This window comes from Cryptotermes secundus, unplaced genomic scaffold (genome assembly GCF_002891405.2).
Source record: "Cryptotermes secundus unplaced genomic scaffold, Csec_1.0 scaffold1507, whole genome shotgun sequence".
NCBI classification, from domain to species: Eukaryota; Metazoa; Arthropoda; class Insecta; order Blattodea; family Kalotermitidae; genus Cryptotermes; species Cryptotermes secundus.
In genome coordinates this window covers 105,125-120,131 of record NW_019739247.1, presented here as the reverse complement: position 1 = coordinate 120,131, position 15,007 = coordinate 105,125, and the positions used below count along the sequence as shown (strand labels likewise).

General features: G+C 42.7%; 1 protein-coding gene across 2 annotated transcripts in view; it reads right to left on the bottom strand.

Annotated features, from left to right (window-relative positions):
- Positions 1 to 15,007, bottom strand: part of LOC111871902 (octopamine receptor beta-2R) — a 167,949-nt gene that overhangs the window by 72,417 nt on the left and 80,525 nt on the right. For both annotated transcript variants that reach the window (XM_023865298.2, XM_023865297.2), the window contains one exon: positions 4,803 to 4,868. The gene's annotated coding sequence lies outside the window, so the exon portion shown is untranslated. The remainder of the gene's footprint in view (positions 1 to 4,802; positions 4,869 to 15,007) is intronic.

The window sequence follows — 15,007 nt, the reverse complement described above, 5'->3', positions numbered from 1 at the left end:
TGGATCAATGAAAGAGTTATCTATGGAAATCGCAGCTAGGGGTAGGAACTGTCAACTTATCCACTTGCATTTTCGTCCGATATTTCACTTATACAATGTCAGTCAGTGTCCACCTATGCAGGGATCGAGGTCCCCTCGGACAGGAGGCTTTTATATTTTTAAATTTATGCTTACAGAAGGAGGGATTTGCTTTTTAAAATTTCTACATTTTAAATTTAACCCTTTAAAGCAGAGTGCGTACTTTTAGGTGTCAACCATCACCTGCTTTATGCACAACAGATCACTGTGGTCGCGGTGAAAGGCTCCTTATACATTAATTCATCACCTGCAATAATTTAAAACACACTGTGTTCACACACTGTACTTAAATGTTTCATATTATTCTGGTAGTAAAACGAGAGACCGCCTCTGTGGTCTAGTGGTCAAAGTTCCTGGCTTAGAGATCCAAAGGTCCCAGGTTCGATTCCTGGTTCTACCATATTTTTCTGGGAAGTGGTTGGTCTGGAACGAGGTCCACTCTGCCTCGTGAGGATAACTGAGGAGCTATTTCAAGGAAAAAGCGGCTCCGGCCTAGATAACCGAAACTAACGGCCGTGGGGATTCGTTGCACTGACCACGCGACACCCTCTATTCGCTGAAGTTGGCACTAACTTCGCCGACAAGCGGCGGACGCTCGCCCGGTATAGTTCGCTTGCGGACTAATAACACGGATTAAAACGCAAGTATTTTTTTTTCCGAAACAATATTTAGACGGTTAGTCTTTGTAGTGGAGACGACGTAGGCATTTTGTGAGACACGAACTTAATTTTTAACTATTATTTAGGTGGATTGTAAGCTTTGAAGGGACACTGCGTTACAGAATCGTGTATCGTAAGCAGGATCCCATGATTACAACATGAATCTACCAGCCACTTAGCAGTACACTATAGTTTCACCTCCTGCCTCACAGTTTGCTCCTCTATAAGGGCTTGTCTTCAGGATGTATTACAAAAAGAACTCCAATGAGCAGAACCGTGCTTCATACTCTTGAATAATTTATAATAAAAAGGTAAAGTTGTCCCTGCACTTGGCTAATTAAGCACTATGCCATGAAAGCGTATGGAGGAGTGGATGTATAGATCCACATTTTCTTTACCTCGGCAATAACTGGAGGTGAGTGGTCCGCTTCACGCCCTTGCTGCTTTACCCCGGGGAAAGAGCCCGCGGTACCCACTGGGCAGGAGGCTGGGTGAGCCCCAGATATGGACGATATTGAGAAGAGAAAATTCTGACCCTACCGGGACTCGAACTCCGACCTCTCGGTCGTCCAGCCCGCAGGCGGTCGCTGTAAAGACCGCGCTATAATAATAATAATGAATGTAAAGTTAACCCAGGGCTTAATTTATTAAGTATAACGCCATGAGGACGTATGGAGGAGTGAAGGTATAGCTCCACCATTCTCAACCTTCACAATTAGAGGTGAGTGATCAGCATCACACTCCTGCCGCATTACCTCCGGGCAAACAGCCCCATCTATGAATTGTATAGGAGGCTGGGTTGGTCATACAGCTGGTGTGGACACTGTGGAGAAGGGAAAAATATTATGACCTTGTCGGGAAAAGAACCCAGTTTCCAACCCGTAGCCTGGTGCCATACCGACTGAGCTATCCCGGTTCCAGAAATAATAATCTTTATTTATTTACATGCCAAGCTCAACTGCCACTGGCCGATTAGAGTCGGCACGAATATAAATAACAGCAAGAGAGAGGCCACAAGGAGAAGACAAAATAAAAGCAAAGAAAAATTAACCAGTTTAGGCTTTTAACACTCAAACTAGAATTTCTAAAAATATCTGCAAGTTTACAAACTGCATTTGCGGTTGCAACGCGTCTAGCTGAAGGCCAGTGTTTAGAAGACCAAGTGAACATGTTTAAGCTAACGAATGTTCCTAGTAGGAACCCGAAGGCCGGCTATTTCGGAAACAGAGGAGCAACATTTAGAGCCAGTAAAGACGTTTATTAACAATAAATCATCAAAGTGATGATGCCTGTTATGCAGGGTCAGCAAATTTAATCTTTCCAATAAATTATCATAGTGATATTCCACATCTTGAAAAAGTCTACTGTGGCAAAGGGCTGCAAATTTTGTTTGTACGCGCTCAAGTTTGTTGGGACCAGTAACCGCAACAGAGTTACAAGCAACAGGAGCACACTCCACTTTAGATACGGCCTGAACATTGTACAGCAACAGTAAACCGCCTCTGTTGGAAAAAGAATGCGTAACTCTGCGAATTATCCCTAAAAATTTCACTTATTTACGTACTTAGTTATGGAGCAGAGCCCTTCTTGAAGAGCCGCGAATTCTGCAGCTATTCAAAAATTTCTCAGTATTTTATGTAACCCGAAGGTTCGTTCCCGTGTTCACAAGAGCCCTCTAGCGGTCCCTATCCTGAGCCAGATCTATCCAGTCCATACCATTTCATCCTATCTCTCCAAGATCCATTTTAAAATTATCCACCCACCTACGCCTTGGTCTTCCCAGTGATCTGCTTCCTTCTGGCTTTCCCAGCAATATCCTCTATGCATTCCTCTTCTCCCCAATTTGTGCTACATGCTCTGCCCACCTCATCCTCCTTGACTTGATTATTCTAATTATACTTGGAGAACAGTACAGGTAAATAGCATTGGCATGTCGATGCACACCCAAATCCTTAATGCAATACATAGGAATTTACAAGTCTGTACGGATAATTATGAATTTAGTCCTCCTATTAAATGAAACGACTGCACTTTATTGAAATTGGCTTCATAAAATTCGCCGAACGCCATTTGTGTACACACTAATGGAACTAATTGCTCGATAGATTTTGAGGTCGTCAGCAAAAAGAAGACAGTTGTAGTGATTAATTACGTCATTTAAATCATTTATAAAAACATTAAAAAGCAAAGGCGTTAAAACTGACCCCCAAGTACGTCTGACTGCTTCGTATTAGAGGAACGCTATTACATCTGATCCATTTCACAAGTGGAAGTAAACAGAGGAGCGCAAGATTCATCACGGGTAAATATACTCTCTGATCTGGCAGAGATTCAAACTGCAGCAGATACAGCTTAACTATGTGGGGACCACAGAGCTATTCAACTGTTTTATGGACATCTCACTGCGAAAATTACTTTAAAAAAAGTGAATTAGGCCCTGAAGGAACGAGTACAAGCAAAGCTGCCTCTATGCTTTATTATTCCATGAAGACACACGAAGAAATGGCAGTATAGCTACACGTATTCTCAACTTCTGCATTATCTGAAAATTATAAGCCTCAGACCCCGGCCGATTTAACCCCGGAAAATGAGCTCCAGGTACCCACTGCAGAGAGGGCTGGGTGGGAACTACGCCCCGTTTTGGACACTCTGATGAAGACAAAAATTCGCTCTACGTATGTAGAATTCATAGAGGTGTGTTCATATTTAAGGAAAAGCGGATTAAATCACTCATTTTCGGCGGGGACATTTAAACACTTGTTCATTCTCAGTTCTCATAAACTACACAGTAGGATGATTAGTGACCAGTCACTAGGAAACGGTGTCGAGGGATGTGATTTTGCCCTAATTTTAGGCACAATAGATCACTGTGGTCACGGTGCAAGGGCCAAGAAGGCGCACCCCTTCTACATTCATTCATTGCCCTAATTTAAGGTACAGTATCATCACAGAACTTTTCACAAAAGCCAGAAGGAAACTGCGAGAAATGTTAGGATATTTGGTGACATTGCCGATATTCTAACAAATTATCACTCCAATAGAAAGTAAAGGTGTAAACAGCAGTGAGGAGCTTCTTAATAATTTGTTCTCTTCATCAAATGCTATTAGGCTGATCAAATTAAGGAATGTGACCATTACTGGTGGAAATGAGGAATGCATTTTTTTTTCCCTTTGGCGCTATAGCCCCAATTTGGGCCTTGGCCTACCTCCATGAAACTCTCCGTTTCACTTCGGTTTACTAATCTTACACATTCAGTAGGACTCCTTGGGCGGGTGATCAGCTCGTCGCAAGGCGTCTACCTGTACACAAACACAGAAAAACGCACACAAACATCCACGCCCTAAGTGGGATTCGAACCCTAGATCCCGGGCTTCCGAGTGAGCGAAGCATGCCTTAGACCGCTCAGCTACCGTGACCGGAACATATATAATATTAATGTGATAAATTTGAGAAAAGGGGCGAGTTGCGAGACCTAAGCGTAGTTGATATGAAATCTCATCTTAAAAGGAAATAAAGTGAAAGTGTGCTGATTAAATTCATGTCACTCAGGACAATGTCCAGTCGTTGGCTGTTTAGAATCGTCGGAGAGCTTCTTAAAGAACTAAGCCAATAACGGTTTATCTAGAAAGACTATGCTCCACGCAGTTCAATAAATCATTATTATTGCCTAGGATTTCACCATCCTAACATCTCCGTCCGCCAGTCAGGGTAGCCGAGCGATCTAAAGCAGGGATCGTGGGTTCGAATCCCGCTCAGGGCATGGACGTTTAGTGTTTGTATGTGTGTTTTCTGTATATCTGTACAGGTGGAGGCCTTGAGAAGAGCTGATCGCCCGCCTAAGGAGTCCTGCCGAATGTCTAAGCTCTAGTAAACCGAAGTAAAAAGGAGAGTTGGGGTTGTAGTGCCAAAGGGAAAAAAAAATGCCTCTCCATGTAACGTGCAAATGAACTGAGACATCATATCGAAACACCCTTAGAGCGGGTTGTTCACTACACCTCCGACAAACATGGCGAACAGCACAGGTTACAACAGACGAGTAATGAGCAGAAAACAAACCAACTCACCGTTAAGCAATGCACTACCTCATTCAGCAGCCGTGCCCAATGAGGCCACATCGTTGGAAGCCTCACCTGCAACAAGACAGAAATTTCAACATCATTTTAGTCAAGTCCCGTGTGTACTGCACCGTCCGTCACTTTTACTCCTCTTCCTTCAACCCCGTGGCCCCATGTTTTATACTCAGAATATCTGCATAACAAACTCAGAAACATACGTGAATAAATTCCTCACAAATATCACATAACTCCCACTTCCTTGCGATGACGTTTCACAACGAATCACGAAACTAATATAATCGCTACACGAGGCTGCCTGGCAGCCGCAAAAAGATGCATAATTGTTGCCGAAGCTCTTCGTTCTGAATTTTATCTTCGTTTTAGCCTACTTTCATAATTTATAAAAAAAAATAACAGGAAGGTTATGCCATCACCTTGCTGCCTGTGTATCCCCCATCCCATAATTTTTAGGCTGATGAGTGTCTGTGTCTACTTTCCTGTGCTGTCCGTGTAGTATCAAAGGAAAGCAGGCGATTCGTTCTTCCCAGAACTTCTTTCTTCAGTTCTTCCTTCTCAATCCATACCCTTTCCTTCAGGAGGATATCATGTTATAGAAACAAGGAGAGTTGCTACACACTTTCCATCGTCTCAGGTATATTTACAAATACATGAACCTTCTTCTGTTAACAGGTGTGCCTGGGGGAAAACATTCTGCTAAGCTGGGCCTGTTAGGAGGGGCTAGTCTTCATCAGTGTTCTCCATCTTATGAGCCCAAATGAGCAGGACCTTTTCCTTAGCTTACCACACGGTAGCGTAGTTAATTGAGTCACTATGCTTCAAGCCAGAAGGTCGCGGGATTGAATCCCGACGAGATGGAATTTTTCAATTTACCTAATCCGTCCAACCGCACTATGGCGCTGGGGTCAACTCAGTCTCTAACAGAAATTAGTACCAGGAATCTTCCTGGGGGTAGAGGGCGGCCGGTGCGTAAGGCCGACATTCTCACCGCCATCTGTGAGCCGATTGTCTAGAAAATGTGGGAACTTCAACGTCTCACAACCTTATGGGATTCCACGGTCTGTTATAGGCATACCTTTACTCCTGATGAAGGAAGTACATCCAGCTTCGAAAACGTCACGCATGATCTCCACAATAACACATCATGAAAGAGCTTCAGTGGATTAAGTAGAATTATATGATAATCTCTGAGTTATAGACAGGTCTCCAACTGCTTTGTGACTGGTTTCTGCACTTAAAAATCTCGGATCTGTCGGACATTAAGCACGGAGCGGAATAAAACTCTTAAAACTATCGTTACTGCATATATCGCCTGCTTTAACATTAAAAATACTGTGTGTTTCGGCCACAAAATGTATTTGCTTGCTTCATTCGGTTCTCACAATAAAAAGCGATTATTGCCCTAAGCAACATTAACAGACTGTTTCCCGTAATACAGATGCGTTTTTTTTCCCCCCGGAAACAGACGCTGAAATTTTATAACTATGTAGTTGGACTTTATGTTTCAACGGGATGCGTCACTGATTCCAAAAACCTAAGAACTCCCAAACGTTAGCTGCGAGTTGCACAGTAACAGAACTTAAATATTCACTGCTACAAAACACAGAAACGAGATAGTTCTTGTAAATATTCCATAACTATTATTACATATTGCTTTTTACACGGTTATTTTGCGCAGTTAATAGCCACATCGTTCGTAAATAAACGCCTGATTCTATATAACACGAAGTTTTAACACAGTGTTCAGCGCGCTCTCCAGTGAGAAATATCCGAAACAACATAATGAAATTTAAAACGTCCCACACTAATAATCTATTATCCATTTTAATATTATGCTTCCGTCTATTCCTAGTTCCCCAAAGTGGCCACTTCCTTCCGTATTCTAATTATGATAATCCCCTTCTCCAATTTTACCGCTTTGTGGGGAGTCTGTGGGTTGTAGGGAGCTCAGACCGCATGTGAACTGGAAACCTCATTTCTCCGTGTGGGGTTGAATCACTGTCAGTCTTGCGGTTTTCCGCCAATGATAGGCAACCGGGTGGAGATGTAAATATAAAGAATTACGGCAATAAGCATCTCTTCCATCTAAAACCAAGATCAGCAACAAACTATCTTCTGGCGACACAAAACCGCCACATAACACAGCACAAAATTACTGACAATTAATAAAAAGCCGTCTAAAAATTGAATTGTGATTTTTAACAACATCCATCTATAGCCATAGATAAGCAACGTCCATAATAGTAAAGTGACATACGCTCAATCAGAGCATTCATACTAATGGGGCACGTAAATATGAAACATACAGGCATATAAACATAGCAAATAACACAATCTTTGCATACTGCAGAAAAAATAACGATATTAAAACCACACCAATATTCATAAGGCTACACATAACAGCACAACTACCTAAATAAAAATTTGTCAAATTTAACAATAACAAGAATCATTAATATACAGGATGACTCCCAGGAATAGGACGTTTTTCAAATGAACAGTTTTCAGCCCATTTTTAACTTAAAGCGAATTTCTTGACAGAACATTACAGGTCAAGATTTGCCATTTTATGTACCTAGTGTAGTTGTGAAAAACAACATTCTTCGGAACATGTTTGCTGGACGCGTAATTTCCCCTTTCAGTGATGTGCCTTGGCCTCCCAGTGCTCCTGAATTATCGGCTTGCAAATTTTTCCTGTGGGGATACCTCAAAAGCCGTGTCTACATCCATAAGCCCCGCTCTTTAACTGAGTTGAAGGATGTCGTTCATGGGGAAGTACAGCTGATCGCTCGAGAGATGTTGGGCCGAGTTTTTAACGACTTGAAGCAGAGGGTGGAAAATTGCATTCATGAGGACGGGCGTCATCTGCAGGACGATTTCTGACAACTAAAATAGGTACATAAAATTGCAAATTTTCTCTGTAATTTTTGTCAATAAATTCGCTTTAAGTTGAAAATGGGCTGAGTACTGTTCATTTGAAGAATGTCCTATTCCCGGGAGTCACCCTGTATTATAGAGTACAGAAAACACGGACACCGAAAAAATAAGCTAGCGCAAATAATGTTCTCACGCAAATGTATTTCGATGTGTGACTGCCACAAATGCAATAAAACTTGAATATTTTAATTTAAGAACTAAAGCAGTGTAGAAATTTCAACAAGCGAACAGTTGCCTGAGGATGGCTAAGTATGGCCGAAACATGAAGTAGTTTAATTTTAAGGTTGATATTGTTTTAAGTTAAGGAGTAATTGTAAACAAAGCTGCAATAAGATGCAAGTTAAGTGTGTAAAGCGATCACAGACAGACCAGTGATCCGCTCCGACATCACATCAAGCCTTTCAGAGGCACTTTGAAATGTATGTAACTGGATATACACGCTGTTAACATCAAAACTCCTGGAATGACAGCCTGACAGAATAAGCATAACAGTAATTAATATACACGTCTCATTTTCCAGTAAATGTATACGGTGTCACAGCAACCGAGACTCTGTAGCTTATGCCGGCTGTCACCTGTTTATATCGTAACTCAGACTGAAAATACATTTCGTTTCCACGCAAACAATATAACAACAAGTCGACAGACACTGCCCTGCTTATACTAATTATATATAGATATATAGATAATCTTAATGAGGAGCTTCATAACTTGTAGTCTTCTTCAAGTATAAATAGAATGATCAAGGCAAGGAGGATGAGGTGGCCAGGCCATGTAGCATGAATAGGGGAGAAGAGGCATGTATATAGGAAATTGGTGGGAAAGCCAGAAGGGCAGAGGCCACTGAGAAGCCCAAGACGTAGGTGGATGAACAATATTAAAATGGGTCTTAAGAGAGACAGGATGGGATGGATTGATCTGGCTCGGGATAGGGACCAGTGGAGGACTCCTGTGAACACGGTAATGAACCTTCGGGTTCCATAAAATGCTGGGAAATTCTTGAGTAACTGCACAATTTGCGGCTCCTCAAGAAGGGTTCAGCTCCAAGAGTGATATACTCTGCCTCCTGATCTTGCAAGGGAAGTCTTTGGAAACAAAATACTCTGTAAACTCTCTGGGCCAGAGACCAATAAGCTTTGTGGAGAGTTTATGATAGTACATAAGGAAGTTATCTCACTGTAAAGTTAGAACAGTGAAGTTTAGTTCAGAATCATTGGTAAATCGGATTAGGGGACAAGAAACTCATCAAAGGTTTACTGAGAAATCCTCTTAGGCGTCACTTGCAAGACCAAGAATAAAGCAGATGTCATATTGGTCGCTCTGTTACGCTGATGTGAAGGTAAAATTGCCTCCACTCTTAGTAGGACGTACGAAGGCGTATAAGGCGTACATGTACAGCTCCACCCATTCTTAACATTGGCACTAGATGGACACATCATGCCACCTCCACGCCCCAGCCGATTTAATCCCTGAGAAAGGACCCCACAATCTATTAAATACGAAATTTGGTGGCCTCCACAGCCAAGGTGGTCGCTGTGAAGATAATAAACACTATCTGAAATCAAACCCCGATTTCTCGGTCCCTCATCCCGTTTCTTTGTCGCTATGCCGACTGGGTTATTTCGCCTCCATTTTGTTAGCGTAACACTTCCACTTTATACAGAGTACAGAAGTTCATCAGGTCTGCCACAAGCGTCGCTACTGTCGTCGGCATATTAAGCACGTACCTTGTACTGGGCAGTTCTGAGGCTGCAATGCGAATTCCCACTTAGGTTTCTGCAGAGTTCTCCTTTCGCTGACGCCACTGTTTCCAACCCCCTTTCTTTGCTGAGGGTCACAATTCATTTCCATCAGCATTGTATTAGAGGAAATTGGTACCAGCGTTCTGGTGTAATGACGACTACGAGGGAGGTGAAAAAAAGTACCAGGAAATTACATTGGTCCTCGATTCCACAACAGTTTCGAAAATTCGAATTAATATAGCTAATTGGCTGGGAGGGTTGGTTCAGCGCGCCAGGGTAGTGGCCTGTCTGCAGCCAGCATATGTATCGATCCGGACTCCCGGATAAAGCGAAATCAACGTGTCGCAGCATCTTCAAATTTATTTGGAAACAAAATATTATTCTGCTTCTAGGATTTAAACGGTTTTGGGGTTTAATGAGCGTGTCGTTGCCTCAAGATTTACGCCAAACCCTGCCCACGACACACACTCTCCCTTATTGGATGTCAGTTGAGCTGGTTAATCGTGTGTCTGGAAAATGTGGTTTCTGTACCCCTCTAACGAAGGCTTGATCCTAAGCAACAATCTGAGACACTTATGGCTTAAGTATGTGTTAGGATGATGATGTTAATCCTTTGAAGCAAAGTATCCATTTTTAAAATTAAAGGAACGCTATATTCTGTCCACACATTTCACTCATGTTCCTCATTCCATGCTTTCATTGTGGTTCGTTACGTTCTTGATTCTGCGACGTGTGGGTGTGAGCAGTGTTGCCGGCGTTTTGGAGGCACATGCTGCCTCAATCTTCAGGGTTAAAAAGACTTAAGAGATGAGTCTATATCTCTGAAACGTCAGGAATACTACTCACATACACAATGTGGACAGCCACAGATCAGAATGGACACAAACTGTGCACTTGCGTTTCGTATGGCTCTCACCCGGTCTTTCGTCGTAGTATTTAGCGTGGCACCTCCCCCGCCATGAATGAAAACATGTCAGAATTTAAAAGTAAGTATATAGAATAAATATTAATGAAAAAAAAAGTATTTTTACATACTGAATCCTCTAGAATTATTAAGAATGGCCTTAAACGGGCTGAACGCAAGTTTGGAAGCAAATCCTCTGGCTTCCACCCTCGGAAAGTAGCCTTGCGGCGCCCATGCGCCATACAGAACTGTTGACTACGCGACCAATTCTTTCATTACATGCTGTACTGCGACATTAGGTTAGAGAAGGCAGAAAAGATAAGGCTATCCCTGTAACACGCCGTGGAAGCCCAGTGATCTCATCGGAAATCGAACCAGCGATCTTCCGGCTTGTAGCACAGTGTCCTTCAGGTTAGAGAGATAATTTAAAATTACTACATCAATTCATAATACATTGCCTCTCTGTAGCTCTTAATATAAATTCTTTCTAAGGCTCTTATACAGTAATTATTATGGAAAACCTTAATTTGTATTATATAAGGGACCAAAATTTGCTTCTGACCTGCCTATCTGAGTCACGACGCTGTCAGCAAGTAGAATACATAGCATCGAATTGTAAGGTGATTCATGCTAGATCAATTGGAAAGATTTTGGTAAGGAGCTGTCGTGGCCTATCAGTAGTAATATCCAGGAATTTTTCTTCGAGGTACTGAGAAAAGCCATGAAAAACCTCAGTGAGTACATCCGGTATCTCGGCCAAGACTCAAACCAAGCACGTCCGAAATATGTCTAGAACTTTAGCGCTACTCCAGCACGATAGATGCCTCCGAACTTCAGTTCTTTCTAGTTTTTTTTTCTTTTTGGTTTCTTCGGGTGGGGTGAGACTGAGTCCACTTGCTACGTCGGTCACTAATTGGCCTATTGTAACAGCGCCGGATGATATATGATGAAAGTGGAACAGTCGGTGGAATGATAATTGGCAGGGGAAACTGAATTGCTCAGAGAAAACCTGTCCCAATAACACTTCGTCCACCACAAATCCCATATGACCTGACCTGGGCTCGAACTCGGGCCACGGAGGTGGGAGGCCGGCGACTAACCGCCCGAGCTATGACACCACCACCTTGAATTCAATATCAGCTGGTTAAAATTTTAGATCGATCACCGGTTGTCTTGGGCTTGTCGCGTGTTTGCGCAGTTTCATCATGCAAATGAACTGCCATTGTCACTCTGTCACTGCAGAAGCCACGGAAGAGACGGCTGAAGTGTACCCGGGCGTGTGATCCTTGGACAGACCGATCACAACCACGAGAAAACCCGTCAGTCCGTGCAGTCCCTGATCAGGCTTGTACGAATGGCAGTAAACGTGAAGGATACAGTCTTCTAGAATTGAAACCGTACAGTCGTATACAAATTCGGCGAAGTTTCGACAAAACCCGTAGTCTCCATCTTCTAGTCTTATGATGGAGGCAAAAAGGTTTTCCAAAACGTTAGTACGTTTCAACCATGCTGCAGGGTACACACTCCAAAATAAAAAACGTTAATCTTCCGAAGAGCCGGTCACGGTAGCCGTGCGGTCTAAGGCATGTACTGTCTTCGCTCGCTTGGAAACCGGGATCGTGGGTTCGAATCCCACTGAGGGCATGGATGTTTAGTTTGTGTGTGTTTCCTTTTTTCTGTTTGTGTACAGGTAGAGGCCTTGCGACGAGCTGATCACCCGCCAAAGGAGTCCTACTGAATGTGTAAGATCTAGAAAAACCGAAGTGAACGGAGAAGTTCATGGAGGTACGCCTAGGCCCACTGGGGCTGTAGTGCCAAGGAGAAAAAATCTTCCGAAGAGGAGATTGATTGATCGCCGGATGAACGGCATGTGATGGGTACTCAGACCGATGAATGGGATGATAGTTTGATGAAACGAGTACAGCCAAATTATGGAAGGAAAGAAAATGGATGAATATTTAAGTTTATGGTATAATTACCTGACGGATGGGTTGTGGTTTGGTGGAAAATTCGATAAATGAACAGACTAATGAACGTATGAAGGAAGGATGAGCAAACTGGTGAATGAATTGATGAAATTGACAGAAGGCCTGCGCATCTGCCTCCAGATGTGATTATCTAGTTGTCTCCTTACAGCTGTGTTGCTTAGAAACCTTCTGCTGTTCTTTTCAGCATGTCCATCCATTATGTGGGTGTACATGACTGCAAAACGTGTAGGAATTAGTAACACTTCTATTGACACGCGCGCATGCGCGCCGCTGGGGCGTTATATTCTGCAGCGGTCGCGCGCAGTGCCCTGCTTGGCGATATCACACGTGTCCAGAAGGACTCACACTGCTTTGTATTCGACTTTTGCAAGTAAACAGGAAAGCGATCCATGTCTCAGCACTAAAAATGTGTTGAAACTCCTGGCAAGCAGGCGTGCCGCTGTGTCTTAGCAATAGGGGTGGTGAATATAAAGCTCCACGCATCCTTATAACTCGGAAACAGATGGGAGTAAGTGGTTAGCTTCACGCTTCGGCCTCCTTACTCACTACGACAGAGACCTGGTATGTACTTGGCTGCGGGCTATGTCGTGTCAGCATTAAATAAATGTGCAGCTAATCACAGTTATTAGCGATAACATCAGAAGATAGCAGAAATGAGCCTCAACGTTTCAGTGTCAACCTTTTCTAAAAAGAAACACCTTTGCTCTGATGTTGTTGTGGTTATTCTATCAAGCTAATTTTCCAGAAATGGCCACGTTCACAGCATGCATATTCTATGACATCACCACATCAAAGAGACCTCGGGAGCTGCAATGTGTAGGAGTGCCTCAGTGGAAACGGTTATCTGTGGAAATCGTGAATAGAGACATAAATCTTCAAATTTTCCCGGTGAATTTGCAAATGACTTCTCACCACTACAAGCAAATAAGTACATTTCCTGGTGTAGGGTCTTTTTTACAAATGCTGGTAATTACTCAGCTAGTCAGTTAAATTACTGAATTTTTGAACCCCAAGAGCCAGTTACCGGGTTCAAAATGTTTTCCAGTGGATTGTATCTAGCCATTTGACACCACTCAACATCACATCCCATTTATCTCAGAACTTTTTTAAGTTGCTTTTGACTTGAATATGTGTATTTTTTATTTCCCCGTATATTTTTTTTCACTTAATTGCCCCATTAAAAGAAAGAAAAGCAAATATAAATATTCACGCCATGAGTTAGCACCTCGTGCTATTTGTTTGCATCAATTAAAGTAATGACTATACAAACACACAAATGAGGCGATTTACTTTCTATGTTAACTCTTTAAAGCGTAGCGGTTGGTACGTGTACATGTGTTATCGGCTTTAGCACTAAAATACTCTGAATTCTGTCCACACAGCACATGTGTGCGTTCCACGGATCCTCATAACAAACAGAATTAACTGAACGGAGGCGCCATGTGCTTTCCCTGTGAGGTACGTACTGAATGTTTATAATTACTTTGATGGACTTCAGGCTTCAAAATGATCAAATCATCCCGAACATAGTTAACATTTTTATAACTTAACAGTGCAGTGAAGAACGGAAAATTCTGTTCTACCTTGAGGCGCGTTTTATGTAAAATTTCAAAGACATTTCTTTAATTAGTGATTTACAGAGCGCAGTCGGTATAGCGACTGGCTACGGGCTGGACGACAGAGAGATCGGAGTTCAAGTCCCGGTAGGGTCAAGAATTTTCACTTCTACATATCGTCCAGACCAGCTCTGGGGTTCACCCAACCTCATATTTAATGGGTACAGAGTGCTAACCACTCACCCTCAACTAGTGCCGGGGTCAAGAAAATGTGGATCTATATATCCACTCCCCCATACGTCTTCATGGCCTAGTGCTTAATTAGTTAAGCACAAGGACAACTTTACCTATCTACTTTTTACTCAGAGAGAAACTGAATGTGTTTCCAGTGAGGCCACATGTGAAATCTGACATCTGGCGTTTGTTGGCACGTGTTCATCAGCCAAGCATGACGACATTTCGAGTGGAATGTCAAATCGCGTAAGAACTTTTCAAGTTAGGACAGCGGTTCCTGAACCACGGATCTCCGCGTTTCACAAACACTAAATTGGATACATTTCATAAGTCCTTGAAAAGGCGATTGCTGCTCAGCTAGTCAGTAAATTACCTGCACTTTCTGAAACCCGAAACTTCAAAAAGCATGGTCAGTGGACACCGAATCCTTCCATCTACTTTTAGGTTTAACGATGTCTCTTCCCTTCAAAATTCCCCTCGGTTGAGACATGCTCGTGCGGAAGAATATCACAGCAAAGGACTCTTAGGACTGTAGGAAGGACCCGAACAACATCAGGGGAACACAATGGTCCTAGAAGTTTTCTGAAAGCTTGGTATGACTGGAGGTTGCCTCCGCAATGTTAGGACGACAACACTGTATAGGAACCCTAGCATCAAGAAGCATCTGGTCTGATTTCCCGACAGTTCAAACTTTGGGTGTCGGAGTTTGAACCCTGGTCCCATGCCCCGCCCGCTTAAATTTAATTTCTGGTTATCTATATTTATTTTACTTCGCTCTTGTGTTTTCTTATCAACATCTATTTATATATATATATATATGTGTGTGTGTGTGTGT